At 41.3% G+C, this 27,634-nt stretch overlaps 1 long non-coding RNA gene across 1 annotated transcript; it reads right to left on the minus strand.

The window, feature by feature from the left end:
- Positions 1 to 19,495: 19,495 nt before the first annotated feature.
- LOC308393643 lies at positions 19,496 to 26,501 on the minus strand. The gene is made up of 2 exons (XR_013971015.1): positions 26,021 to 26,501; positions 19,496 to 22,055 (listed from the first exon to the last, which is right to left on the minus strand). It is a non-coding gene; the product is annotated as an uncharacterized lncRNA (long non-coding RNA).
- Positions 26,502 to 27,634: the final 1,133 nt, after the last annotated feature.

Raw genomic sequence — 27,634 nt, forward strand, 5'->3', positions numbered from 1 at the left:
ATGTAATGCCTTTAATATGCTGCTTAGAGATGGTTGTAGATCTCAACGTGGAGCCAGTTACAACCCAATAAGAATCAATAAGAGAATCATATTGATAAGTGATATTGAGAATGCCATCCCTACCTGCTTGTGTGTCACCCTACTTGCTCATAGGGGTTCATATAATTGTTGGGTCTTCTGTTGTCCTTGTATTACTGTAGGGTTTTATCGTACAATATAAAGCACATTTGTGATTTGGTTCTATAAAAATAAAGTTTCATTAAAAATAATATTTTTTCCGCTGTGCCTTGGCTCAGCCAGTTTCTCTTTTTGGTAATAACCTCTCCATCTCTGGAGAAAAACCCTTTCACGTGGTACTAAGTAGGCAGGGGTTTAAGGGTATCCCACAGAAAGCCTGTAAAGATTTGGATAGATGCACCTCTGCTTAGATTATATAGATTAGGTGTTGTTGTACCCCAGTTGCTTGGCACACACACAAAAAGAGGTGAAAAAGGTGAATCTCCAACATGAGCAGAAGAATTTTGCAGGGATCCAATAGCACATACAGTGGTCCCTCACTGTTTCGCTGATTTTTTCTTTTTTGTTGCATTTTTTATTTATTTTTTTAAGTGCATTGTATTCTGCGTCCTGACTGGCTGTAGACAATTAGACCATTGTCAATCAATCTCGTGTTGTGTCTCCTGTACAGTACAGAATGCGTTCAGCTGGTCAAATTTACATAAAGCTTCGATCGCTAGCAGTGTGACTCTGACGTGCTGTACTGTATGTTTGTAAGTTTTCTCCCCAACAAACACAACAATGTCGACAAAACATCGTCACCGGCGGGTGCCTTTGGTTTCCTTCTATAACACTGGACTTATTTTTCTACAAGACTTTGAGAGTGTTCAAACAAGAGAGAAAAGTGTGAAAATGTTCATGCCTGCCTGGGAAAAGTGTATAAAGTGTGTAGTGAGGGGTTTTACAGCCTTAAAACATCTATAATAATTGTAAAAAATAAAGTTGGCTACTTCATGGATTTCACCTATCAGTGACTCCTGCGATAAACCAGGGACCACTGTATATGGTCATTAATCACACCAGCACTCAAACCACTTTCTGAAACAGCAAGACTCTAATAATTTTCTTATCAGAGACATTACTCACTCTTAAATAAGCAAGCCTTGATACGTGCTTCATAAAAAACGTACTGGATTTCTCCACAAATGTTCAGTATGTCCCATCATTATTTATTTTCCTGTGTGCAGATCCCGTGGAGAAAACAATGTTGTGGTGAGCTGTTCAGGATTAATTCTAAAGTGTGTGAAGTGGTTTGGATCTGTCAATGCCCTGTGGAATATCGCTCGCTATCATAATGAACAATAAGCTCATTTTTAACTTTGTTTCTTGAAAGGATATATTTTGCAAACTCTTGAGTCATGAGTTCTGTAGCTGCGTCTTTGGCTCAGTGAATTTGAATATCTTACTTTCACAGCTGTCTGTTGCTTACAGTGGGGCAAAAAAGTATTTAGTCAGCCACCGATTGTGCAAGTTCCCCCACTTAAAATGATGACAGAGGTCAGTAATTTGCACCAGAGGTACACTTCAACTGTGAGAGACAGAATGTGACAAAAAAATCCATGAATTCACATGGTAGGATTTGTAAAGAATTTATTCGTAAATTAGGGTGGAAAATAAGTATTTGTTCACCTCAAACAAGGAAAATCTCTGGCTCTCACAGACCTGTAACGTCTTCTGTAAGAAGCTTTTCTGTCCCCCACTCGTTACCTGTATGAATGGCACCTGTTTGAACTCATCATCTGTATAAAAGACACCTGTCCACAGCCTCAAACAGTCAGACTCCAAACTCCGCCATGGCCAAGACCAAAGAGCTTTCGAAGGACACCAGGAAAAGTATTGTAGACCTGCACCAGACTGGGAAGAGTGAATCTACAATAGGCAAGCAGCTTGGTGTGAAAAAATCAACTGTGGGAGCAATCATCAGAAAATGGAAGACATACAAGACCACTGATAATCTCCCTCGATCTGGGGCTCCACGCAAGATCTCATCCCGTGGGGTCAAAATGATCATGAGAACGGTGAGCAAAGATCCCAGAACCACACGGGGGGACCTGGTGAATGACCTGCAGAGAGCTGGGACCAAAGTAACAAAGGTCACCATCAGTAACACACTACAACGGCAGGGAATCAAATCCCGCAGTGCCAGACGTGTTCCGCTGCTGAAGCCAGTGCATGTCCAGGCCCGTCTGAAGTTTGCCAGAGAGCACATGGATGATACAGCAGAGGATTGGGAGAATGTCATGTGGTCAGATGAAACCAAAGTAGAACTTTTTGGTATAAACTCAACTCGTCGTGTTTGGAGGAAGAAGAATACTGAGTTGCATCCCAAGAACACCATACCTACTGTGAAGCATGGGGGTGGAAACATCATGCTATGGGGCTGTTTTTTCTGCCAAGGGGACAGGACGACTGATCCGTGTTAAGGACAGAATGAATGGGGCCATGTATCGTGAGATTTTGAGCCAAAACCTCCTTCCATCAGTGGGAACTTTGAAGATGAAACGAGGCTGGGTCTTCCAACATGACAATGATCCAAAACACACCGCCCGGGCAACAAAGGAGTGGCTCCGTAAGAAGCATTTGAAAGTCCTGGAGTGGCCTAGCCAGTCTCCAGACCTCAACCCCATAGAAAATCTGTGGCGGGAGTTGAAAGTCCGTGTTGCTCGGCGACAGCCCCAAAACATCACTGCTCTCGAGAAGATCTGCATGGAGGAATGGGCCAAAATACCAGCTACTGTGTGTGCAAACCTGGTAAAGACCTATAGTAAACGTTTGACCTCTGTTATTGCCAACAAAGGTTATGTTACAAAGTATTGAGTTGTATTTTTGTTATTGACCAAATACTTATTTTCCACCCTGATTCACGAATAAATTCTTTACAAATCCTACCATGTGGATTCATGGATTTTTATTTTTTTCCACATTCTGTCTCTCACAGTTGAAGTGTACCTCTGGTGCAAATTACTGACCTCTGTCATCATTTTAGGTGGGGGAACTTGCACAATCGGTGGCTGACTAAATACTTTTTTGCCCCACTGTATTTCTGCTCAGATATAGCATTCTCATTTCTGTTTTTTTAATCAGTATAAAATGGTTTGTAAGGAACTTACAAAGCAGTTTCACCACTGAGCACCATATATGGTTAGTCTTTCTTTTACAGGCATTTAGAATAGAATAGAATAGAATAGAATAGAATTCAACTTTATTGTCATTGCACATGCACAGGTACAGGGCAACGAAATGCAGTTTGCATCCATCCAGAAGTGCTTAGTGATATAGATATATTACAATATATATTAGCAATAATATAGATATGTGAGTATATTACAGAAATGGGTCTATTATGGTATGTTATAATGTACACGGTATGAAGTATGTTGTGAATATTCTATAACTATAAGTATGTACAGGCTGTAGTGAGTACAAGCTATGTACAGGATATGAACAGGATATAAATATGGAAAACTATACAGAATATGAAATAAATAACTTTACAGAATCTGAGATATACAGCTATACAGAAATGTGAACTATGCAAGTTGTAAACAGTTGTAGGATTAAAGATTATCGAATGTACAGAATGATTATTTACACAGAGCTATACAGTAGTGCAGTTAAGATAAGTGAGGGTGTAGATAGTTTCTACAGAGGCTATATAAAGTGCTAGTGGTTGTGAGTGGTGGTTCAGTCCATGTTATTATTGTGTGTTTGAGGGTACAGTTGTCCATTGTGGGTGTGTGTATGTTCAGTCCATTTGTTAACGTGGGTCAGATGTCAGGAGGCAGAGTTCAGGAGTCTGACAGCTGTGGGGAAGAAGCTGTTCCGGTACCTGGTGGTCTTAGTCCGGAGGCTCCTGTAGCGCCTCCCAGAGGGCAGGAGGGTGAAGAGTCCATGTGATGGGTGACTGGGGTCTTTGATGATTTTCCCAGCCCTTTTCAGACACCGCTTCCTGTAGATGTCTTTTATGGCAGGAAGTGGTGCTCCGGCGATGCGCTGGGCAGTTTTCACGACCCTCTGCAACGCCTTCCGGTCCGAGGCAGAGCAGTTCCCGTACCAGACTGTTATACAGTTGGTCAGGATGCTCTCGATGGTGCAGCGATAGAAGTTCACCAGGATGTCTGAGGACAGGTGGTTCTTCCTCAGAGTCCTCAAGAAGAAGAGGTGCTGATGAGCCTTCTTGACCAGCTTGGAGCAGTTGGTCGTCCAGGTGAGATCCTCGGAGATGTGGACTCCCAGGAACTTGAAGCTGCTCACACGCTCCACAGCCGTCCCCTTAATGTGGATGGGTGGATGTGGGTCAGCATTCCTCCTGTAGTCCACGATGAGCTCCTTGGTCTTCTCGGTGTTAAGCAGCAGGTTGTTTCTGTCGCACCACTCAGCCAGACGATCCACCTTTTTATTTATCAGAAATGCATCATCACTACCAGTATGAAGACAATGACTGCAGCGCTATTTGATCAGAATATGTTGTCTTTATATTGCTTGTTTTATGCTAGCATCTTCTTGCAATTGGGGCCTTCATTTGTTTCTCTATTTGGCTCCAGGAAGGAAACTATAAAATACTACAAGGTCAAATATCAACCATGGCTTTCGCTCTAGCATCCACATCACATAGACTATCTAGTCTTTTTATGCGGTACATGATCCCAGTTGTAGCAGAGTAACAAGCACATTACACGTTTTAAGATTACTTTGATGCTTTTTTTTCTGATTTTGAAGTTTTCTCAGGTGTATGTTCAGGACAATTACTGGAAGCCACATTTCCTTACCCTTAGCCAATGAAGGCCCAAATACAGCTGCCCTCAGTTCTTATAACATACCAAAAGTTTGTCATGGCCTGAGGCATCTCATAGTAACGTGAAAGGTATCTTTCCGCATCCTTATGAGATGCTCCAGATTCCCATTTGAAAACAACCGAACGCTGCTCGCAGCAGTAACACACACTTGGAGCAGAGGCTCCTAACATTAACTCTATCCATAACTTTAACCTTAACCCTATCAGGTAGTGTTTTTCAAAGCGATTCATGATCAGAACAAAAAGCACATTTACATGTATAGATTCATTCCAAACGGCTCTCATGCCTCCAAACGCATACTGATGATTTGTCACATAGCATCGTTACCTGTCGGGATGAGAACGTGTTGTTTCCAAAGCACCATAAATTGGGGTGTCTGTAGCTCAGGTAGGAAACCTACTAATCAGAAAGTTGCTGGTTCAATCCCCCTCTGCTCCAGCCTGCATGCCAAATATCCTTGGGCAAGACGCTAACCCCAAGTTGCTCTCCGATGCATCCATCGGGAGGATGAATGCGTATTAATGTTAGATAGAAAGCACTTACAGAGAAAAAAAGAAGTGATTGGGTGAATGAGGCAAGTTGTAGAGAGTAGAAAGGTTTTATATAAGAACCAGTTCATTTTTATATTTCAGATTTACTTTCAGTTTTCTACTTTTTACATGTAAGATTGATGTACATGTATCACACCTAACTCGGTGACAGCAAATTTGAACAACTGTAATCATTTCTTTCCAGCATCTGAAATATTAGTTTAGTTTGGGGTTGTTGTTGTTTTTGTTTCCTTTTGGCTCCTGATATTAGTCAACTACTATTTGTCAATGTTGAATAATGATAAATGAATTATCTACAGTTGCCTCAAAGCGGTGTATAATGCAATTTCACCAGCTGAGACCGCATCCTCTTTTTAGGTTTGATAGCATTTTTAGTAGATAATGGCAGATGGCTTGAGCATGAATTTAAGCTGCAGTTTAGGGAAGGTCACAGAGGGGACAGCCAGCGACTCCTGAGCTGTGCAGATCCCTGAGTGCTAATGAGAAGTAAACGAATTGGAAAAAGGAGGGAGTGCGGGGCTCAAAAGCAAGAACATACAGCCTGTAGTGCTGAGTGAAAACAAATATGTTCAAATTATACATTTTCACAATTTATTATCAAATGGTCAGAATTTCAAAGTAGTTTTACATGACGCCATGGACCTCCATCTCTCTGGCTCAAAGACAAAGGCCAAGAGCAAGAAAAAAACAAGAGGATGCAATGACAGAAGAAGCTGTGTCAACACACAGCTTCGATGGAAATGATGATGCAGCTTCAATAAGTGGTGCAAAAGTTAACATGAGCGGTGCTCTGAGCTGAAACTGCTTTGCAGCTCCCAAAAAAGTTGATTCTGAAAACGTTACATCCAGATGAACAGAATCAAAGTTTTCGTTACATGGATGATTGAGCAGCGTTTGATTAAATGAACAATAACTGCTCTTATTTGAATAAAGGAAAAAATGAGTACAACATAATATCTGAACAGAGATATAACATGTGCTAAATTAACATTCACTGAGCCAGCCACTTGTTTGCATGAGATCTGAGACACTGGAAGCAGCAAAACAGCTTGTAACATGTTGTTATGTTTGATTCAGGTGGACTAAAGAGTCTAATACGGGTAAACTATTAATGATATCAATAAATGAAAGACTGCAGTCCACTTTAGCTAACTAAATAAGATCCAGAGGAGGCAGAGCATTAACAAGAACACTGTCAGTGTCTGTGTGTCATGGTTCTGGGTCTTTGTCCCAGAGTTTTGTGTTGGTGGACTTTTGAACGTTGCTTCATCATTATTGTTGTGTTCTTATACTGACTGAAGTTTCCTAGTTTACTTTTCCTGCATTCGTGAATTTTCTGATTGTTGTTTTTTTCAGTGTCTCCTGTGGATGTCAGTCTTGTTGTCACGTAATGTCTGTCATAGAGTTCGTCTCTGTGTTCTGTCCTCAGCGTCCCCTTAGTGTCCCCAGCCCGTCTTGTGTCTCCCTCTCTTTGTGTCTTAGTGCTGTCTCTGGGTTTGGTCTCCTTTACCTGTTTCCAGTGTCCCTCTCTTTGTGTGTTGTCCTTGTCTCCTCAGTCCGTCGTGTGTTCCCATGTTTGTTTATTTCCATCCTAGTGTCAAGCTCATGTGTCCTTATCTCAGTCTCTGTGTTCGTGCTACTTCTTGTCTTATTTTGATAATCCTAGTCTGTGTTCCCATGTTTGTCCACTCCCTGATCACCCCTCAGTGTATATACTGTCTCTGTTTTCCTCTGTCCTTTGTCAGAGTGCCTGTTCACCTACCCCCTGTGTCTCCATATTCCCAGTGTTCAAGGTTTCCGAGTGTTTTCCCAGTTTAGGTTTTCATGGTTGGTTCTGTTTGCTACTCAGCCAGAATAAACAGCTCGCTCTTTTTAAAAGTAGGCTCCAGAATGGATGATGGCATGTTCGCATGTCTTTATATAACACTGAGTGTGCTGAACTAAAGGTAGGCCTAGTTTCATTTTCATGGTCATTATTATCAAGACAATGATTACGCCTTATTCTGATTATTTCTCCCTTTTGGAGGTGTAACGTTTACATGAGGGGTGTAGGAACATTTCCCCCTAAATATTTTTAGATAAACTTTTGCTAAAGTCACAGTTTTTGTCGTATTGATGATGCAGCTAGAATAAGTGCTTTTAAATAAAAGAATAACCATTCAAAGTGCTCAGTGGTGAAACTGTAACTCTTTCAGAGTTTGACAGCTGGACAAGTGATGCCGTATTTAAAGAAACATGAGATGAGTGCAGCATATTATCTGAACAGAGATCATTCAATGAGCAAGAATAAACACTGAAAGAGAAACACTTCACTGTTGATTATCATATGAAGTCTAATGAAAGCTGTTAATCTGTTAATATCCTGTTAATCTGCAAATACAGAACATGCGACTTTAAAGCATCCAGCAAAGTGATAACTGTCCTCTGCCCACTAAGTAGTGACTCTACAAAAGATTATTTTCAATATCATCTTTATATTATATTTAGTTATTCTCCAGCGCAACAATGTAAGGAGCTCTGTGATTGGTTAGGAAAGGACAGACTGGCCACCTGGATTTTTCTTCACTGCACATTGATCCATAGCTTTGCTCTGTAAAGGCTAACAAAGTGCTTTTGCTTTACAAAGACATTCAGCGTCGGTATTCACTCTTTTAAAATGCCACTGAACACTGGAGTGAAATGGAGCCCTGATCCTCAGAGTTTTATTGTTGCTAACATTTCTTATAGATAGCACAGATAGTGCCCCACTGCAGTAATCACTCATGTCTAGATATTCCTGTCAAAAAGGAGTTTTTCCTCCCCACTGTAACATGGCAAACATAGCAAACGAATAATCCAGCTGAAGCTTCAGACAGCCGTCAGACAGTGAAACACTGCCATCTGCTGGACTCGAATAACAAAGACGCTGCTTTGACGGGTGAGGGAGTTTCAACAAGTCTGCAACGACTCAAGCATCAAACTACAGAACTATTATAGCGGACATGGTGCTCTAATGACTGCTTCATTAACGCAGGTCAGAAAGGATCAAACATATCAATAAATTATAAAACACAAAACGTCTCTTATTGCCCAGGGCTCAGGAAGTGAGTGTGTTCCTTATAACCTATTAAACCTTAGCAGGTTATTTTGATGTGTTACAGATGAAACAGCTATCCAGTAACATTCAGCTACAAAAATGCTTTTTTATAATTACTTTTTTACAGCTTCGCACTTTTACACAAGTTTTATCATCAGTGTCACAATGGCTGCTGCTAAAATTGAGTACAAGATATTTGTTGGCCTGATTAAAGGTCTTGATGCGTGCTCAATCATCCAGGGAAGTAAATCTCCAAAAGTTGATCCTGTTCTTCTGGACGTAGCGTTTTCAGTCAGAGAAACCAGCCGACTGAAGGAACAATGGGCTGGGAGGTCAGTTCCTTAATCATGATTATGCAAATTCTCATGACCATTGATCAACAACCACTGATCAATGGTCTTGAGTACCATTCACAGAGAGTTGGAGAACGGCTGCAATCACAGCATTGTAAGATGGTGACAGATGTACCCTTAGGCCCCCTCCTTGATTCAGAGAGGGTCTTTCCCTTTTCACGTAAATGGCCTCCTTGACTCCGCCCTCAAACCAGCGTTCATTGCAGTTATTGTTGACAATCACATTGTATCGTGTAACCATCCAGCTCACATATTAAATGTAAATGATTTGTTGAACTCAAGACATGATGAATGTTCCTGCATTAAAACACATCCAGCCTAGTGTTCTCACTCTCCCTAAATGGATCTGTTACATTAGTGATATATGGGAGTTGTGTTTCAGTCTTTTCCACATGAGGACATTTACATTTAGTTTTTGCTTTACTGATGAGTGGCTGGTTAACCTGCAGTGGTTGAAGTATGTGTCGGTCGTCTGGAAGAGTAGGTGTAGAAGACGTCTTTAATGAATGTAATGCTCTGAAGGTGTCAGTGATTACTGTGAATTCATTATAAAAGTGGATTTCAGTGAATAAAGACAGGCCCTCATGGTGAAGCTCAGGAGTCCATAAAGTGTAACAGGAGAGCTGTGTCATACTTTCAGAGATTTTACATGAGCCAGTCTTTCAAAAAATACATAAATAAATAATTCATTCATTCATCCACAGAAAACACAATGCTCATATCTGAAAGTAAACTCTGATATATATCCCCGACTAGAGTTACTACTAAATAAAGGCTAAATAAATGACTAAATCTATAAAGACACTCTCCAGAAGAAGTTAAAGGAATTTTATTTATTGTACAAGCAATATCTTCATAAGAATTACAAATTCTGCAGACATATTACCTTCTTACTGAACCTGAATAACTCACACACAGACGTGTCTGCTGCTTATCTTTGTTCAAACATGATGTTTTATCTTCTCTTCAAAACACATTACTCATCTTTCTGGCATCGTGTTACATGAAAACACCTGCATTCTACCTGTGTCATTGTACCACAAAGACAATGATTGCAACACTGTGCTTGCAAAATAGAAGAAATAAGACGACCAGCAAATACATCAAAGATGGTAAAAGTGATTCCACCTTTGTGTCTCCTCCCATTGTTTCCCCAGTCTGTCTAGTTCCCATATTCCCAGGACACCGCTGGACAACAAGTGGGTATTCCAAGACTGAGAGACAGCCAGAGTTGGCAAAAGATCAGACATTCTTAAGTAGAAGTAAAAATACTATTGTTCCAGTGAAAGTTAAAGTACTGATTCAACTTCATTACTCAGCTAAAGCAAAAAAGTACAGGCTCGAAGCGCTTACAGAGAAAAGCATACAACAGAATGCTGATGGCGGCAGTAACACACACTTGGAGGAGAGGCTCCAGCCGTCCATTCCAGCCCTATCTCTAACATTAACTCTAACCATAACTTTAACCTTAACCCTATCAGGTCTTGTTTTACAAAGCGATTCATGATCAGAATAAAAAACACATTTACACATACCGATGATTTGTCACATAGCATCGTTACCTGTTGGGATGAGAACGTGTTGTTTCCAAAGCACCACAAATTGGGGTGTCTGTAGCTCAGGTAGAGCAGGAAACCTACTAATCAGAAAGTTGCTGGTTCAATCCCCGCCTGCTCCAGCCTGCATGCCAAATATCCTTGGGCAAGACGCTAACCCCAAGTTGCTCTCCGATGCATCCATTGGGAGGATGAATGCGTATTAATGTTAGATAGAAAGCACTTACAGAGAAAAAGCATAGAAAAAAGTGAGTGCATGAATGAGGCAAGTTGTAGCGAGTAGAAACGTTTTATACAAGAACCAGTTCATTTACCGTTATATTTTAGTTTCATTTTCAGTTCTGTACTTTTTACATGTAATATTGATTCATTAGATTGACTACATGTATTAGACCTAACTTGCTGACAGCAAATTTAAACGACCGTAATAATTTATTTTCAGCGTCTGAAATATTTATTTAGTTTGTTTTTTGTTTTCTTTTTGGCTCCTGATATTAGTCAACTACTATTTGTCAATGTTGAACTAATAATGAATCTAAGAAAAGGTATTTGTGTCAGGGCTCTGTGTGCGGGCAGGTGGAGATGTGGATCCAAGTGCAGGACTCTCAGACGGAAACATAACTGAAAACTAGAGATGGCACGATACCACTTTTTTATGTCCGATACCGATATCATAAATTTGGATATCTGCCGATACCGATATGAATCCGATATAGTGTTTTTTAATCAACAAAACTGTTTTTTTAAATATCTTGCTGCATTTTGTATAAGTTCATACTCAAGTTTAAAACAACAACTACACTAAAGCTATTCTGTTATACCTGTATGCAAAAAAAAAATATTTCATAGTTCCGAAATACTGATCAATCTAATAAACATAAACCTACACCATCCTCCCTATTCTGGTATTTTAAAGAGTACTTAGCATAAATATTAAGCAACCTAACTAATAGGGTTCCAACTCCCAGCAACAACAAAAATAAATAAATAAAAAATAGGGAACCACCCCTTACGCTCCACCTCATGATGCTTAATCAACGTAATCAACCTTAATTTGACGCAGTGTGAAAAAAAATGCACAGAAATCAATTATTTTTCAAGAAATATTAAATAGATTCAACATCTTTCTTCAACAAAATTGCAGACTGCACAGATGGTACCTTCCCAAAGGAAAAAGTACTATAGCTTACTAGGGTATATTAGACTTAATAGTTACTATATACAGTAATTGACTTCTATTCATTTTACATCAAATTAAAACTTTGGGTGTAAGATTCAGATAATTATTTATTAAAAGCTAGACATTTTAAATGAGAATAAGAAAGAAAAGTATGTCTTTGTGCCCCCTTTTCCCTGTTCATGCCCTATCGGCCCCCCTGGCTAAACTTTGCTAGATCCGCCCCTGCACAGTTACCAGCGTCAGCTACGTAGAAAAAGATCCTGGAGTAGAAAGTAAGATTAAATACATTCTAACAATAGCTGATCAAGCTTAAACGTGCTGCTGTTGTTCAGCCGCTGGTTTCCTCTTTCTGGTGCAAAGTGGGCCAAAAGCAAACCAGAGAGACGGACTCGCGACAGAAAAGCCGATCAGCTGATCATTAACCAGTTTCATGATTGAAGTAGCAGCAAGAAGAGGCAGTCGCTTGTTAAGCTTAACGCAGGAATGCTTTACAAACATTCAGAGATGGACTTACACACTTGCTTTACTTCTCTCGGGGATAACTTTGTCGGAGATGAAATGCCGGGTTGCTAGCGAAGCTCCAAATGCTATCCAGACCACCACAGGTCCCGCATGCCACAGCCGCTCACGTGATGCATACTGCTCCGACGTGCTAACGTTCTGAGGTGAGTTACGGCGTGTTGCAAGTTTTGTGAGGTGCTTTCGTGATATTTAATGGATCGGATTACATTTTTTATTTTTCTCCGATATCCGATCCAGTAATTTAGGTCAGTATCGGACCGATACCGATACGTAATATCGGATCGGTCCATCTCTACTGAAAACCACAGCTTTATTGCTGGCACCAACAAAACAGAAACCAAACATGAAAACACTAACTGGAACAAACAGGCAGGATCTGAGGGTCACGACACCGAGCATGGGAAAACACAGGGCTTAAATACACAGGGTAGTAATGAGGGAATGGGCAACAGAAGGGAGACACAGCTGGGGGAGATCAGGGCTAACGAGACGGGGGAGCTAAGCTGCACACACTAACATAAGACAAAGACTTTCACAATAAAACAGGAAACAAGAATTACTAAACCAGATGCAGACATGACACTGAGAGAGACTAGACACTGAACAGAAACTGTAATACACATGAGAACCCAAAACCTAAGAACTGATCCCTCACCAAGAATAACAGAAACAGATCTATAATGATAATAATAAACAAAGCACCAGAACATCAGAAAACAATCCATAATGCAAAAATAAACCAAAACATAATAAACTCAAAATACTGGGTCCAACGGACCCAGAATGGTGACAATTTGTCACGGTTGGCCAGCGTCAACCGTGGGGATGTGAGGAAGGAGGAGCCAGGCACGGAGCTCTGAATGCAAGCAGTGTGTTTATTTACAGTGAATGGAAAATAACAATAAATCCGCAGTGCGTTCCCGACTCCCGTGAAATGTCCTCTTCCCAGTGCTAGTGTTCCTTGTCTCCGCTCCTCAGTGTCTGAGCACCCCGTGCTCGCTGCCCTCTCGTCTCCAGGCTTCTCCTGGGGAGATAACAAACAGGCAGCCGTAAGACACATACAATGTGGCAGACTATCCGTACTGACTGGCCGAGAGACTAACGTGAAGTCACGCAATGATCCAGCGTCAGAGAGAGCGCCGCCGCATTCTTAAGTAGCTCCTCCGACAAGGCTTGATCAGCTGTGTGATGGTCTTCAGGTGTGGCCAACCACCTGGCAGGGCCACACCTAGTGCTGGGCGATATGACCCAAAATTCATATCTCGATATTTTTTAGCTGGATGGCGATATAAGATATATATCTCAATACTTTTTTTAAAGCCATAAAGTAAGAACAAAAAGAGAGTTCTTAGTCACACTGTGTCCCAGATGTCACACAGGCACTTTTATTTACATACAGCATAGATGTACATGAAAAAAACTACTCAAAAATAAATTATGAGCATTTATTAAATAATAATGCTCCATAAATAAAAGAAAACTATGTTGTTTTTGTGCATAACAAAGAGCTCACAATTGTGCAGTCAAAATGTAAACTAAAAGACGCTGATCATAATAATATGACAGATTTCACAGCTGCTCTGTTCCCAACTTCTACTGTGTGACTGACAGCCTGGAGTTTGAAATCCGCTTCGTAACCGTGTCTCTTACAGGTGCCATTTATGGTCCTTATACACACACACAATACGGTAATATTACGTTGAAGTACAGTACGTATCACTCCGCCAGGCTACAGACTAGGGCTGGGCGATATATCGAGTTTTTAAAAAATATCGATATATTTTTATACGAGATATAAGACGTGACCATATCTTTTATATCGATATATACGTTATAACTATAGCTATAAGTTTGCCTCTCTTTCGTCCACTTTTGTCTCTACACAACGTTACTCCGCCTCGCCTCTCCTTCACTGAACACAACCCCCCCCCCCCCCCCCCCCCCTCCTCCCCCATAGCTTCACCTGCAGGCAGCGACAAGATGAAGACAGCAAATCTCCGTTAACGAGTTACTGCGCATCGCTCCGTGCGTGGGGCTGGACGGCGTCAACGTGTTAGCGAGCTAACCACGCTAACGCCATGCACAGCCTAAAATCCTTTCATTTTCTCAAAAGTTGACAGTGCGCCTTATGTATGAATTCTGGTTGTGCTTGATGACCGCAAACCGATTTTATGTGGAACACGGCGCTCAGCAATCTGTCAAAAAATGTTTTAGTACGACTTTGGTAAGCTACGGAGCTGCACCGCTTGATGGATTGTAGGAGCATTACGGCTACCGAGGAGCCTCGCGGAGTGATACGTACTGTGCTTCAACGTAATAAAACCGTATTGTGTGTGTAAAAGGACCATAAAAACCACCTGAAGCGGATTTCAAACTCCAGGCTGTCAGTCACGCAGTAGAAGTTGGGAACAGAGCAGCTTTGAAATCTGTCTATGTTATTATGCTCAGCGTCTTTTAGTTTACATTTTGACTGCACAATTGTGAGCTTTTTGTTATGGACAAAAACAACATAGTTTTCTTTTATTTATGGAGCATTATTATTTAATAAATGCTCATAATTTATTTTTGAGTAGTTTTTTTCATGTACATCTATGCTGTATGTAAATAAAAGTGCCTGTGTGACATCTGGGACACAGTGTGACTAAGAACTCTCTTTTTGTTCTTACTTTATGGCTTTAAAAAAATATCAAGATATGAATTTTGGGTCATATCGCCCAGCCCTACTCCGGACTACGGTAGCCGTAATGCTCCGACAATACATCAAGCGGTGCAGCTCCGTAGCTTACCAAAGTCGAACTAAAACATTTTTGGACAGATTGCTGAGCGCCGTGTTCCACATAAAATCGGTTTGCGGTCATCAAGCACAACCAGAATTCATACATAAGGCGCGCTGTCAACTTTTGAGAAAATGAAAGGATTTTAGGCTGTGCATGGCGTTAGCGTGTTTAGCTCATTAGCGTGGTTAGCTCGTTAGCACGTTGACGCCGTCCAGCCCCACGCACGGGGCGATGTGCAGTAACTCGTTAACGGAGATTTGCCATGTCCATCTTGTCGCTGCCTGCAGGTGAAGCGATGGGGAAGGAGGGGGAGTTATAATCAGTGAAGGAGAGGCGAGGCGGAGGAACGTTGCGCAAAGACAAAAGTGGATGAAAGAGAGGCAAACTTGTGGCTCCACAACTATAATTATAATGTAACATAGACTATATCGATATAAAAGATATTGTCACATCTTATATCTCGTATAAAAATATATCGATATTTTTAAAAAACTGATATGTGTGATTGTTTTGTGCATTTTATGTTCAATATAGGTATTTGTTGTGCCTGAAAATGAACAAATAAATGAAATGAATGAAAATGAAATATATCGCCCAGCCCTAGCCACACCCACCAGGCCTGAAAACAGGTGCTCTCAGAAACACCGGCACACACACACACACACACACACACACACCTGCAAGAAGGGAGAACGAGGGACAGCACACCAAAAACACACATGTCCATAACTGCTGGGTCGTTTAGACTCCTGAGCTGTGCACGAGGGGGCGAACACCCACTGGAAGGCCGGGCACTGGTTTTCAACCGTAATATACCTGATGTGCTCAGGTAACCTGTAGCGCCATGAAACCTCTGTCACACCAGGGCGCATAAAAAATGATGCTTTAAGAGACTGATGGGATCGGGCAGCAGGGAAAACATCCACAAAATGCTACTTTCAGTTTTTAAGTAGAGTCATTACATGCTTGTTAAAAGCAAACTCTCATATAGTTTTTAATGTGCTTCTTTCATTACAATGACTAGATAAAGAATGTGGCCCTGTCTCTATTTAACACTGGCTACCCCAAAATGTTTCCAAACCTACAACCGTAACTTTCAATGAGAGATTTTTAGATACGGTTATTGAAGCTGTGGGGTTAATTTTTTAAGTAACACGAGACGAGAGGCAGCAGCATACACACAGAGCATCAGTGATAGAAAGCTAGGCTAACATAGGGTAGCTACCTGTTCAAGGAGAAACATGTATAGGCCCATCTCAAGTGCCAGTGAACATCTAAATGATTCAGGGAAGACTTTGGAGAAAGTGCTGTGGGGAGATGAAACGAAATTCCAATTATGTGGCTTTAACTGACCTTTTGAAATAGGAGTGTGATGCAAAACATAGCATCCCTGCAGTCAAGCAGAGAGATGGAAACATTATGATGTGGGCTACAGGACGACTTAGTCGGGGTTCCAAACAGTCAGGAAATGTGACATCGTCAGACTGCAGGCCACGGATTGGCTTTTGTCTTTCACTAAAATCAAAACTGCAGTTTTTTTAAAACCCTGCAACAAGGCAAATAGCTGCACAACACCGTGGTTTCCAAGTGTGACAAAAAGCCACAGATACATCATCGCTGCGACGTCTTCCTTTGTTGTGGCATTCGTGTTGCTCATAAATGACAACATGGACATCGGGCCGCTTTGCTGTAATGACCCCACGCACATTAGGTGGTACTTGATTGTAATGGAAAATGAGTCACAGCAAGCTGATCTGAGTATGTACTAATGGAGAAGTGCTATAAGATCACGGAGTGGTCTAGTCAGTCTCCAGACATCAGTACTGTAGAAAATCTGTGGAGGGAGCTGAAGTTTCAACTTTCCAAGTGGCAGTCAAGAAACTTACAGGATTTAGAGAGTTTCTGTAAGGAGCAGAGGGTTAATGTTTGTGTGTCCTCACTGTAAAGACTGCAGGTTACTGGAGCGTGTCGTGTCATGTTTCCTGTTGCTCTGAGGTGCATCCAACAAATACACAAATCATTTACCACTAATAATAACACCTCCCCCACTTAAGTGTGTTCAACAGGAAGCTAAAGACTGGTGCTGTTAAAGTGTTCAAAAAACAGCAGGAGCTCGGTGTGAGGCCACAGTGGGCCAAAAAACACAAGGTGACCTCCAGCAAGGACAAAATGTATCTGGACGTCTCTGTGAGCATCTGTCTCACTGTGTAAGTGTAGCACAGTGTCTGTGTGTGCATGGCTGGGCAAGAGAAACAGCACAACTGAAAGCCAGCACTCAGACGAGGACCCGGTGCATCGTCTGTCTCATCTCAGCCAGTTTACTTACAAACTCTTTAAGTTTGAATTTTAAAGCCGACAATGTGCACAGGGCAGTGATATTTAAAATGAAGGTAAACTATTCCAATCTCTGCAGCCCCAATTGTGTATCACACACACACTAAGTTCTCCTCCTGCCTTCAGCCCAACCGTTGAGCGCGATGACAAATAGAGCCGCAGAATTTTGCTGCTGTGTAATTAAATTGAGACGTGGGGTCAAAATTCCCACCTAGATTGAGTGAGATGAAATAGAAATCGGCTCTCCTCTAACTGACTTTATAGAAATAATTACATAAGCTGCATTTATAACTGTTATTAAATAACAGCAGCACACGAGAACTAAAGTGTAATCCCAGCACATTTCGCTTCGCTTGCACTGATTCTTTAGAGATGACGACCGTGGTGGGTAATTAAGGGCAAACAATATACAAGTGGCGTGAAAAATGGAGGCTGCATTACCTTTCCAAAGCTTCCTTTCCCGATGGCCCGCAGTATCTGGAAGTGGTCAAAGTTTACTGTGGAGAAAATGAGAAGCAGTTAGTGAGAACGTGTCAGTTTGAGCTGAGCTATAAAACAGGGAACATGACATGTACAGCACTGTGCAAAAGTCTTGAGCCATCCCTCATTTGCTTCCAGGGATCCGGACTTCCCTGTAATCTTTAAAGTGGTATTAAGGAATAGCTCTCCAGGCTTTTTAAAGTGTTTCTGATTTTTAATCCAGGGCTTGTATTTGACCACTTTTTGTCTGTTAAGACCCTTCACACTAATCTCTGAAACATTCAAACATAAACAGACACCTAAGTCACGGAAAGGACCAGAAAACTTAACAAAGAACCAATTTTAAATTGTATCTGTACACATTTACTTGCAGCCTATTGCAAAAAAACAAAAGCCCACATCATTTGTTCTCGCTTCTTTAGTTGAAGAATGCAGTTAATAACACCGTTAACACAGACTGACCTGGCAAAACACGAAAAAATAAGGGGGTGGTTCAAGACTTTTGCTCGGTACTGTATGAGAAATGCAAATGTGCACTTCACAATGTATCGCTGCACTTCGGCAGTACTGTGAAGATTAAATGTTTTTTCCTTCCCGATGCATGTGAAAGGTTAAGACTTACATCTCCAAATGTACTGGAACTGATTTGAACCAGAGGACTCAGCCACACTGTTACTATGTACTGCATAAACACGTTTACCGATGAAGGTAAAGCAGACGCTGTCCTGACTGTGTGGCTAAATTTTGTGCTGAAAGCATCAAATCAATTGAATATGATTAACTTGCTATGAGAGGTTTTTACTCCAAGTGTGACTTTTTCTGGCTTCATACACCTTTCAGGGTCAAATTCAAGCACTTTGTAAGCACGTTTAATGTCCATTTTCAACATTTTCCAGCACATTACCATAAAAAGGATGCATATTTCACTTCGCATCACCTGAGTAAGACCACGTGAAAGGCCAAATGAATAAGTCTTCTCATCAGATATTGATGCTTCTTTCTTATGTGACACAAAAAACAGGAGGAGACAGATCTTTGCTTGTGTTGTTTTTTAAGTTCATTCATTCAAAACTAACTGTAAGACGCTTAACTACATTGCAGTCTGTGTTATTGTTGTAGACCTAATTATCACCTTTAAAGTGTTTGTGCTAATAACATCATGTAGAGTAAGACAGGCATAGAGAACAGCACTGACTGGGAGAGGCTTTGAACACATGACATACTCAGATCAATTCAACACTTTAGACTTTAAAAATGCACAAGCGTCTTTCAAAAACCCATTTATTTAATCTATCATCATTGATATTATTATGTACAGTTAGAATGTACTGTTCATCTCCCTTAAATAAACAGGCAGCCTTAAAGTGTGAAATAGTCACTTGTCTACTGTCTCAGTGGCTGATAGTGCCCCACAGGCCTCAATGTCAGCTCGAAGCCATTATGTTTCAATTGTTTAATGATAAACAGATTTTGAATGAAAGCGAGGAAACTTCGCTAGCACAAAAAAGTGCCTATTCTTTCTTCCCATATGGTTCAGTCATATTACCGTCATTTCCCCCTAAGCTGTTCCCAAAGACACCAGGTTAATACTTGAAAAGGCTGCAGCGATACACAAAAATATCATCAATATTCTGTTTACTTGGTGACTGAAGGAAATTGCCGTCCCGGGTTTCCTCCGTGGCGTGAGCGATAAGCAGAGTTCTGTCCTTTCCTTCTAAGATTCCTAATTATTTAAAGTAACACTCAGGTATGCCATTCAGCGTGTTAGTACGAGCTCGGGAGCAGCTTGGGAGAACAAGAAAACAGAGACTGCTTTAGGTTGCCTTCCCAATCGACTCAAAGGTTTATTTGATACACAACAGTTTATATAGAGGAAAAAAAGGTTCGTGTGTCAGCAAGTTCTCAGTTCAAACCAGTACAGACCAAATAAGGAAACGTCTTCCTGCCTTGTGAGCAAAGAAGTATCCTGTGTGTAGTTTATCAGTTCAGCTACAATTTATGATCATCCCAGCAAAATACACAGAATACAGAGTTCTTTCATTAGTGAATTCTGAAACAAACCACCTGGCCTTTAACGAGCCTTTTTCTAAGAGATAAGGAAGGGAGGATGGGAGTAAGGAAGTGGTCTCGTCTCTGTGGTGTTTTCGACCTTGGGGTACCAGCTTGTGAGTCTTACACCTTAATTCTTGGGTCACAGAGAAAGAGAAAAACAACTAGTAGATGGACCTTATTGAGTAACAGTTTTCCTGTATAAAACAATATCCTATAAATGCTAACCGTGGTATCAAAATATCATAACAGTTCTCCCCTTTTATCATGAAATGATAACATAGTATAAAGACAGAATGTAATAACATAATATAAAGACAAATCATAAATGTGAAACAAATCATAAATGTAACTAGTCCTTTGAGGAAGCTTAATATCAAAATTTTAAAAAGAAGAAAAGAAAGAGAAGAAAACGTCATACTCTTCTTGAACAATCGAGTAATTCACAATCTAATGCTCAATACATACATCAGGATCATCATCGATGACATCTGACACATAATCTGGGTCAATTTGTCCCAATTGCAAATACATTGAAGTAGCTGTACTAGTAGCTATACGGGTTATCATTGAACGTACACAGGGTACCACACAACAGACAATAATCATCAAAAACATGCTGCAACGGTTACAAAGGCTACAATTAGTTCCTTCCATCTCCCAAACGTGTCCTGTAGCCACTTATGTAGCCACTGACCGTGACCTGTATTGGCAATTAGTTCTATCTGCAATGCTTCAAGTTTATTCATAGCTTGTGTGAATGAACCGTTAGGGGCGGTGTTATTGGGAATGAAAGTACAACAAACATCAACGGTTACTAGACCACAGGTACCGGTCCAATTAACAGGTAAAGCTAATCTAAGGGTATTATTGCACATCCAATAAGCATGTGGGATTGGTCTGGTCAGGCGCGTGACCATGTGTGATTTAACTAACTCCCCCCAGTCAGTGTCATTTAATACACCGTCTGGGGGAACAATGATCGAGTCTCTGCTCGAACTTGAACTGTGTGTGTGTTCCTCCAGATATGATAAAACTTCAGCCACAGAGACAGCTAGCCATGTCTCATTACAGCGTGCACCTGGGGAGTCAGAGAAGAATGTATAGTTATCCTTTGTATAATCTATGTGTGTGTCTGGGCCAGTTAACTTTAGTCTGCGCAGACATATCATACTAGTATTAAAATGGAGAGGGATCTGTCCTAAGGGCAGTGAGGGCTTTAACCTAGTCTTAGGGCGTTTCATTGGGGCGCAGGTCCCTGCGGTGTCATCAGATAACTTCAATAATTCGCCTAATGGAGTCTCAGGGTTAGTTGGTGTGTGTGTGTGTCTAAGTAGGCAGTCGAGAGGGCTCAGAGTCAACTGTAAAGCGTCTTTAAGGAGAGCATTATTTCCGCTGATTTTCTCTAGTCCCTCAGTGAGGGGGAAACCGGATATGGGGTATCCTACTATTACCTGTTCTGGATTAGCCTTTGAACAGACATAACAGTTACTGTTTCCTAAATCACGAGCGGCTGTTCTGGCATTTTCATACCAGGCGTTAGCTCCTGCTCTAGAGGGTGCATAAAATGGTTCATTAGTGGCGTCTATGTTGCTATTTACTGATTTTAGGGAACGTGAGGAGTGCATTAAGTAGGTGTCTTGCAAAATAGAGCATGAGGTATAGTCAGCAAAATATGACCTGCAGAAATGTGAACATGGTTGCAGTTTACAATACAAAATAGCAAAGAGAAATCCTAAGGTTAATGCGATAGATGTGATAAATAACCTAAATATATAAGAAAAACAGTTCTTCAGTCGTCTCCTGGCCTGGTCCCAGGTTCGAGAGACATAGAATAAGCGTCGTGTGATGACAATGGGCATTTCATTTTCTCCATGATCAGGATGTAATGAGTCTAGCTTTATCAGGTTAGACATCATGTGGTACTTTTGGCTTTCTATTCCTGCTGGATGTTCGAGTACCTTGCTGTGGCTCTTTCAGACGTTGTGTGTTAATCAGTGATTGCGTGTGTACACTGGATCCGGGCGCTGGCTCGCCTGAGATGTCATCTACCCGTGTGTGTTTATTTGCTCTAGTTCCGGGCGCTGGCTCGCCGGAGATGTCGTCTGCTTGATCCGACGCCTGAGATGTTCCGATTGGGCTGGTCTTAACCCTGCTGGCATGAATCCACTGAGGTTGTCCGTCCGTAAGGATGCTGGTTCTTCGTCACTGCCAGTACAGTCTGGGGCTGGAACACGCGCGGCCTCCCAGAGAGTCCTTGGTTTTAGTGGCTTCTCCAACATGCATCTCCTTGTCTCCACTGGTGGAACTGTGGAGGGGAAAGGCTGAGAGAGACAAACTTTCTGATAGTTATTATTCAGTTTTTCTACCAGGTTGTGAACATCAGTGGACAATGCAATATACATCACCTTCTACTAGCGGTGCCCCTCTGGAAGCTGACCATGGTGTTGGAAATAGTCTTATTTCAAATGGAGATAATTTGGTTACTGTAGATTGAGTCATTCTAATCTCACACAGGACTTGAGTAAGTAATTTGACCCAGGTCATTAAAGTTTTAGCACACTTTTGAATTACTTCTAATGTGAATGAAGATCCTCTATCACTGTTAATCTGGTGAGGTATTCCGAATCTGGGTATTATTTCATTGCTCAACTTTTGACAGACTACTTCTGCAGTTTCTTTTCAGGTTGGATAAGCTTCTACTCATTTACTAAATTGATCCACTATTACCAGTAAGTACTTGATGCTTCCTTGCGCTGGCATGTGTGTGAAATCAATTTGTAATGTATGAAATGGAAAATCTGGTTGTGGTAAATGCTGATGTTTTGCTTTTGAGCTACCTACATTAGTTCGCGCACATGTTAGACAGGTTGCTAATATGCTTTTTACTGCATGCAATGTTTTCTCAATTACAAATCTTAATTTTATTGCCCCTATTACCCCTCTTTGTCCGACATGACTCACACAGTGAAAATGTCGGGCAAGGACTGGCATCAGGGAATATGGGAGGGCAATCAAACCCTTAAGATTTTGTATAAGCCATCTCTGTCTTCTAAGGTACAGTCATTATTCTCACAATAGGTGTAATCACATGCAGAGGCTTGCTCTTGTATGAATTTTAAATCAACATTTGTGTCTAAATAGTCTGGGAGTGTAACAAGTGGCAGCTGTAGGGGCACAGATAATACTTCCTGCGGAGGTGGGAGCTGTGATGCAGCTGCAGCCTTGGCTGTCACGTCTGCTAAGGCATTACCTGTTGCTTCGTCTGTGTCAGCTGTACTGTGTCCATTCGTTTTTACAACTGCAACGGCCGATGGTAGCTGTATAGCCTGAAAAAGTCTTTGCACAAAATCAGAATTTAGCAATTTATTTTCCATCAGCAGATCTAAATCCTCTCTGTCTCCACAATGTGCCAAAGTCATGCACAACGCCAAATGCATAGCGGCTGTCTGTGTAAATCGTCACATGCTTATCCAAATGTAGCTCACAGGCGCGTATTAAAGCCATGAGCTCTGCTTTTTGTGCTGAGTGAAATGGTAATGAGTGAGCCTCTAGTATGATGTCAGGCACTGTTACCACTGAATAGCCACAAAGAAATGAGTTGTCATTCGGCCTTGAACAGGACCCGTCCACATAAACCGTGGCTGAGTCTGGGATAGGTGTTTGCTCTAAATCTGGACGTGGTGCTGTGGATTCCTGTATACGTGTCATGCAGTCATGATCGTCAAGCCTGTCTGAGCCATCCTGTCGGTCAGAAGAACACAGCATAGGATCAATAAATGTGCTGGCGAATTGGGTGTGCTGCTCGCTTTTATAGTGAGATTTGCATATGTTGTGTAGTTATGTTTGCTAGAATGGTCGTGACCTGGTGATTGGTGTGTAGAATAGTGTCATGTGAGAGTGTAAGCTTCTCGCAGTCCCTTATCATGATAGAGCAAGCTGCTACTGCCCTCAGGCAGGCCGGCATTCCTGAACAATTCAGGCAGCACCTTTGAGTGGCGGAGGTCAGCACTCCCTTTAATGCATTGAAAGAGGCAGTCATTTCTGTGGACCACAGTATTCGAGGAGGCTTGTCTTTTTTACAACAGTCACGCAGAATGTGGTCATGAAAAGAACAGTCTGGTATCCACTGTCTGCAATAGTTCACCATGCCCAGGAAGGACAACATTTCCTTCTGTGTAGTGGGACGAGGGACGGAGGTCACAGCTTTGACCCTGTCTGCAGTCATGGAACGTTTTCCGTGAGACAGTGTGAATCCCAAATATTGAACAGAAGTCTGACAGTACTGCATTTTCTTTGCTGATGCTTTGTGGCCAGTCTTTTGGAGGTGCTGGAGAAGCATGTGTGTAGCAGTTTGACACAGTTTTTCACTCGGAGCACAGAGGAGGAGGTCATCCACATGTGGATCAGGGTGCAGCCCTGGAGGAGTGAAGCACCATTGAGAAAGCAGCAGAGCTGTCTATCATGCCTTGGGGCAAACGAGTCCAAGTGTACTGCTTATTTCTATGTGTGAATGCAAATAACGGCTGTGTGTTTTACTGAGAAAAAGGAGCGGAGCATAAATCCACCACGGTAAAGTGTGTATGCAAAGCATGTCAATATGCTGTGAACATCTGAAACGAGAGGTGGCAGAGGAATGTTGACTGCATTAATTTGCCTTAAGTCTTGTATGAAACGCCATACGCCAGGTTTGTTAGGCTTTGGCACAGGATTGACAGGAGTGTGGGCTTTATTGCTCCTGTAGTCAATAAATCTCCTATCATGACATCTAGGGCTGCGGCTTTTTCGGCAGAAATGGGATGTTGCTTGACATATACTGGCTTGTTGTGTTTTAATAGGTGTACGTGATAAAGTGTACAGTCAATAAATCCTATATCATTCTCACTTTTTGACCACAATGTCATATTCTGGTATTCAGCTGGCAACGTAAGTGCAGAAATAGTACAGTGGATAGGGTAGGTTAGATCTATGTGACGACATGGTGTAGTTATGTCATAACCTATGTCTGAGTTATGTGACAAAATCACTGTTTGACCTTCACTTGTGTGAGCAGTTATCATGTTGTTGAAAAGTGTGAGAGAAACAAAAGTGTGGCTCCCAGTCATGGGATTACCTGTTAGTGGCGTCTGTACACGTTTTTTTGGCACAGTGTGTGACATAGAGTACCGGACAAAAAGGATGTTGAGTTCATTCTCTGCTGAGGGTCCAGCTGACACAGAGGATGTTCCTTCTCCATCATGTCGGTACATAGGGCAGAGAAAACATAAGCTGTTATCAGTGTCAGCAAACATTTCACACTTTGTGTTAAATTAAATACACAAATTCATTTTTGCTCTGGGTGTCTGCGGCTGCTGGAAAACTGAGCTAAATTTGCACCTCTAGCTTGTCCAACAGTGCATAAAGCGTTTTATGAATACTAGGATAGATTCATCAGGCTTCTGTTTACACATAGTTACTGCATTTAAGTCAATTTTGTCTCTGGACATTGTTAGCAGGAATTTCTTTAGATTCTTAAAGAAATCGGTGATTTTGTCATTATTTACCCACAAAAACTCTGCAGTTGTGGATGCTTTATCATGCTTTGGGTCTGTTTGTTTACTACCGCGAGTGTTGGCGTGAGGACCTTTGTCATTCCGGCTTTGTTTTTCCTTTTTTCCTTTTAGATAAGTCTTTATTAAAGTTCGGGTAACAGGTATTTCTTTAGCTACCTCTAAACCTCTAGCTACGATATCGTGGCGTTTCATGTGGGTGTCTATTGTGGACACTGCCTGATGCAAAAGTTTTTCTTCATAGACGTCTGAATTGTTTTTCATAAGTTCCTCACATTCTTCTTTCAAAAGTTTTTCTCTTTTTTTATGTTCTGCTAATTCTTCCTCGCGGCGTATATATTGTTTTTCCTGATCCTGTTTAAAGAGATGGCTGAGACCCGTTGCATGTGATTCAGGTTTTTTGTCACTGTCTTTTGAGCTGGTTGGATCAGAATGCTGACATTGTTTGCGTGCTGCTGCGGCAGCAACTATTAATTCAGTCTCATCTTCGTAAGGCGGCGGGGCTGTAGGCTGAATGGCTGAGCATGCAAGACTAGCTTTTCCCGCAGTAGATTTATTTTCTTTGCTAGAGCCTGCACTAGTTTTATTTGATGTTAAAGCATCTACGCCTGGTTCCGGTCCTTTTGTCCATAGCGGTAACATTTGATGCATCACGTCGCGGCATTCTATCATATTTTCTACAGGACTTTTTAAGCAGACTACTTTTCTTATCACAAATGATATTCAACATTTCTACTGACCTGGTTTCTGGCGATAATCGTTCGGGATAAGGCTCCGGAAATAAATTAGAATGCATTGAACTTCTTAAGTTGTAAACAAAGTCAGTCACATAAGCACTCCCGCATGTTCTGGATACGTGATCATGGACGTCTTCACCGATTCGCGGACGTAGGTTACACGTAACCGGAAATGGGAGTCGTACTGAGCTGTTGTTTGAGACTTTAAATTTAATTTATTTTTTGGTTTTACAGGTACTTTAGATTTTTTATCGGACTTGTCTGTGGTTTTTGAATTATTCTGACCCATGTTCAGTGATTTCCAGAGGGGTTTACACGCTTGAAGGATTTATGTTAGTATTTTCGCTGCGGCACAGCTGAGGTCACTTTAAATTTATTGCTAGCAATTTTTTGTTTGTGTGAGCAACTCTCACTTAGCGAGCAACTTCTCGCTTAACGAGCAACTTCTCGTAAAACAACAGGCAACTTCCTGTGTCTTTCTGCTTTTAATTTACTGCTTTTAAACCCTTGTATGGTAATCGGGTCTGTGAGACCCGTTTTCAGTTTTCTTTCGTTTTTTTTTTTTTTTTTTTAACAAAATTAAATTTAATTATTTACTAGCTTTCTGTGAGTGAGCAACTTCTCACTTTTTAACGTACGTTTCAAGATAACAGGCAACTTCCTGTGTCACTCTTTGGTGAGCAACTTCTCACTTAACGAGAAGTATTTAAGACAACAGGCAACTTCCTGTGTCACTTTTTCTGAGTGAGCAACTTCTCACTTTTTAACGTACGTTTAATTAAACAATTAATTATTATTATTATTATTATTTTTTAACAAAATTAAAATATTCAAGACAACAGGCAACTTCCTGTGTCCACCAACACCACACAAGGGTTAATCTACTTTATTCGGGGACTGAGGAAGTCGTCAGTGTATCTCTCTGGATCACTAAGTGAAACTTCGTCAGCATATCCCGTTTTTTTATGGATCGATCACTGAGAGAGGTATAATAGGTCTTTATATAAATATGAAAGACGCATATTTACCTTCTGTCAGTCATCCCACTTCTGACACCAAAATTGAAGGAAATTGCCGTCCCGGGTTTCCTCCGTGGCGTGAGCGATAAGCAGAGTTCTGTCCTTTCCTTCTAAGATTCCTAATTATTTAAAGTAACACTCAGGTATGCCATTCAGCGTGTTAGTACGAGCTCGGGAGCAGCTTGGGAGAACAAGAAAACAGAGACTGCTTTAGGTTGCCTTCCCAATCGACTCAAAGGTTTATTTGATACACAACAGTTTATATAGAGGAAAAAAAGGTTCGTGTGTCAGCAAGTTCTCAGTTCAAACCAGTACAGACCAAATAAGGAAACGTCTTCCTGCCTTGTGAGCAAAGAAGTATCCTGTGTGTAGTTTATCAGTTCAGCTACAATTTATGATCATCCCAGCAAAATACACAGAATACAGAGTTCTTTCATTAGTGAATTCTGAAACAAACCACCTGGCCTTTAACGAGCCTTTTTCTAAGAGATAAGGAAGGGAGGATGGGAGTAAGGAAGTGGTCTCGTCTCTGTGGTGTTTTCGACCTTGGGGTACCAGCTTGTGAGTCTTACACCTTAATTCTTGGGTCACAGAGAAA

Source organism: Rhamphochromis sp. 'chilingali' (assembly GCF_963969265.1).
Source record: "Rhamphochromis sp. 'chilingali' genome assembly, chromosome: 3".
NCBI lineage: Eukaryota > Metazoa > Chordata > Actinopteri > Cichliformes > Cichlidae > Rhamphochromis > Rhamphochromis sp. 'chilingali'.